General features: G+C 45.1%; 1 non-coding gene across 1 annotated transcript; it reads left to right on the plus strand.

Moving 5' to 3' along the window:
* Nucleotides 1-2,392: 2,392 nt before the first annotated feature.
* On the plus strand, nt 2,393-2,496 carry LOC115873597. Its single transcript, XR_004048495.1, has one exon. It is a non-coding gene; the product is annotated as a U6 spliceosomal RNA (small nuclear RNA).
* The last annotated feature ends 1,077 nt before the right edge of the window (nt 2,497-3,573 follow it).

Genomic DNA, 3,573 nt, shown 5'->3' on the forward strand with positions numbered 1-3,573 from the left:
TGTGCTGTTACGTAAAAACCGCGATAGAGTGAAGCCACGGAAGTCGAAGCGCGAAGTGGCGAGGGTTCACAGTATATCACACCAGCTCTGGGTTGACAGTTCAGGGCAGAATATGGTCAAGGCCATGACTTCCGTAACAGTAGGCCCCCTCGCCCCCGCCCCCCCCAAGCAGAGAGTATCCATCTCACTAGCCAACCTGCTTTGCCTTCAGATATGAGTTTTTGAGGATACATTTGGAGGTGTAGCCAAGAAAGAGGAGTCACAGGACTGTTCCCTTAGATGGCAGTTTCCTTCACATCCTACATTCCCCCAGTCTCAAAAACGTACTAAACAAGGCTTTCTCTGTCTGTCATATCTGGAGGAAGATCCCTGACTCCTTTCAACATTTGTGGGCCTTGGGGAGCCACACGTGCCTTGGCATCAATCCTAGGTCTAAGAGGTTCTCAGCACAGGGACCCTGGGTCCAAAGGATGCATTCTGCTTCTCTTATTTCATGGTGGTAATCAGGTCTTCCCTGTTCTCTGCTTGATTCTCTCTCCTTTCATCTCTTGTAAGATAGCAGGTGGTGCAGGTTACAACCTGGGAAAACTCCCTTGACATGGGATCAGGGTTGTGACCAGAGTAAGGTGTTGCGTACCCACCCTGATCCTCCTACACATGCTTGACTAATACATCATAGGGGATTATTCCATAACTGCCACACCATTGAGAATCAAGTTGGCACATTTTTGGTGTGGAAGGGCTTGATTCAAACCATATAAGTCACCTTGTCCTTTGAGGATAAAAAAAACCTTCCTCTGTGCTGGGACTTTTTGGTGCCTAGTTTAAAAATGTATATGGACTTTTGCCCAACTCCATTGTATTCCTCTTCCTGTCCTAAAAGACCAGGGTTGTTTTTCCACTTCGGGTGAGCTTGGGGTGGTAGTGGGCAGAAGCCTGTGTCCTGGGTTCTATTTGAAGGGACATCACTGAGCACTTCTCATTAGCCTGGCACAGTCCAGTGCCCTCCTCAAGCCTAGTAGCACTCCAGAGGCACATGTAAAGGGATGAAGAGGGAGGCACCTGCCCCAGGGTCTAAGTCTAAGGGGGCTTAAAATGACATTTCGAGACACCACAGATATGAGAGGTGCCAGTCTGAGGAAGAGGGCAAAGTAGTGTCTGCTGAAACATAGCTACTACCAACATCTATTCTTGAAATGCAGGGGAGGGGCGGGAAAAGGCACTTTAAAGGTTGCCCGGATAGAAGTGTGGAGTCCCCACGAGGCTTTCTGTTTCCCTGACTTGATTCTTTTCCTGTCCTAGGGCAGAGTCTCCTGCTCTGGCCTCTCTCTCTCTCGCCTCTGACAGGCCCCACACCCTCACTTTCTGGGTAGCAATGGGATAAACAACCCAGTCTCTGTCATGCTCTGTTAGCCAGCTTCATCCGTTCCGCAAGCTGAAATCACTAGGATTGATTGAAAATACACTTTCCTTGGCCTTTTCAAAAACAGATTGAATCAGATGTGGTGAGCTGCCTGGGAAAAGCCCCCACTAGTTCCTGCCAGTGACGACTCCCTTCCTCTCCGGTGACTCTGTCACTCAGTAGGCACCACTAACTCCCTTTCCCTCCTAAGAAGGTCCTAGCCCCAAATTTTGTCAGCTGGAAGGGCTACCTCATGGTTTCTTAGCAAAACTGTCCCTTGGGAAGGATCCCTCCCATCCTGGTCCCTGAGAGCCTTCTCAGAGTTACCACAAGTCTTACATATGCCCCACCCAATCCCATCCTATGCCCAGGCCAACCCTGGGGCACAGTTCATTTCCAAGGATACAGGTGCAAATTGCTCCCTTCTTCAGGATATCAGGAGACGGTCCACTTGGCGGAGCAACTTAAACGCCTCCAATACTATTCAACCAAACTCAGTATTACTCTCTCAGAGGTTTTCTGCAGGTCACAGTCTCCAGTGACACAGAACCACTTATTCTCACCACCCATGGGTGGGGTGATTATGAACTTAAGTGGAGGGTCTGGAGACATTTGAGATAGGATGACACAAGGGTGTGTCTGTGACAGATGCAAACAAGCCAGAATGCAACCTATTTATTACTAGTGCACAATAATAAATTATGAATTTGATATATTTGTGTGACATGAACAGCAATATATTAGCAGCTACAATGAAAAGACTCAGGGTAGAGTTTAATGCATTGAACACTGATGAAAGAAGACCCGAGGAACTGCGGAGGACATCAACAGGACATTCATGAAGAAAGCAAAGGTCATTAAAAAGACCGGAACGAAAGACAAGATCTGAATGGATGTCAGAAGAGACTCTGACATTTGCTCTTAATCATGCAGCAGCCAAGGGCAATGGGAGACATGATGAATTCAAAGAGCTGAATAGAAAATTTCAGGGTGCTCGCTTCAGCAGCACATATACTAAAATTGGAACAATGCAGAGATGAGCATGGCCCCTTCACAAGGATGGCACGCAAATCCGTGAAGCGTTCCATATTTTTAAATCATTGCTAGTGTCAGGAGAATGTGAGCGTGATTTGATTAGATTTAATGTGCTTGGCGGAGCTGCCTGACTGTAGCTGCTATTCTTGACAAGACATTAGAATTTATTTTATACTCACATTTTCATCTCAGGCCAATGCTGTCATAAAACTGTTTTATTTTACAAAAGAAAAGAGAGAGAAAATTTCAAAGAGCAGCTCAAGAAGACTAAAATATTATACTGAACTATGTAAAGCTCTAGAGCTAAAAAACCAAACAGGAAGAACATGCTCAGCATATCTAAAACTGATAGAGCTCAGGGGTGGGACGGGGGGAATCTAGCTTTGAGTTGCAATATTGAAAGATTCTTTGGGAAAAATATTTAATGATGCAGGAAGCATCAAAAGAAGATGGAGAAAAGAAGAAAAGATGGAAAGAACACACAGAATCACTGTACCAAAAGAACTCGTTGACACTCCACTGTTTCAGGAGGTAGCACATGAATGAGAACCAATGGTGCTAATGGACGAAGTTGAAGCTGCAGTGAAAGCATTAGTCAAAACAAGGCTCCAGGAATTCGTGGGATACACATTGAAATGTTTCAACAAGCTGATGGAGCACTAGAAGCACTCAATCATCTATGACAGGAAATTTGGAGGACAGATGCTTGACTAACTGACTGGAAGAGACCCATATGTGTACTCGTTCCAAAGAAAGGTGACCCAACAGAATGTCATTGCAAGTGAAATTTTATGGAAGATCATCAAGCAAAAGTTTCAGCAGTACATTGAAAGGTAGCTGCCTGAGGTTTAGGCCAGATTCAGAAGAGGAGGTAGAACAAGGGATTTCATTGCTGATGACAGATGGATCTTGGTGGAAAGCAGAGAATACCAGAAATATGTTTCATTGTGTTTTATTGACTATGCCAAGGCATTTGATTGTATGGATCATAATAAACAATGGATAGCTTTGAGAAGAACGAGAATTCCAGAACACTGTGTTGTGCTTATTTGGAACGTGTACTTGGATCAAGAAGCAGTTATGGGGACAGAACAAAGTAATGGAACACTGCACGATTCAAAATCAGGAAGGGTGTG

The sequence above is a fragment of the Echinops telfairi genome, unplaced genomic scaffold (assembly GCF_000313985.2).
Source record: "Echinops telfairi isolate 266 unplaced genomic scaffold, ASM31398v2 ScPeMD7_7469;HRSCAF=8507_0, whole genome shotgun sequence".
Lineage (NCBI taxonomy): Eukaryota > Metazoa > Chordata > Mammalia > Afrosoricida > Tenrecidae > Echinops > Echinops telfairi.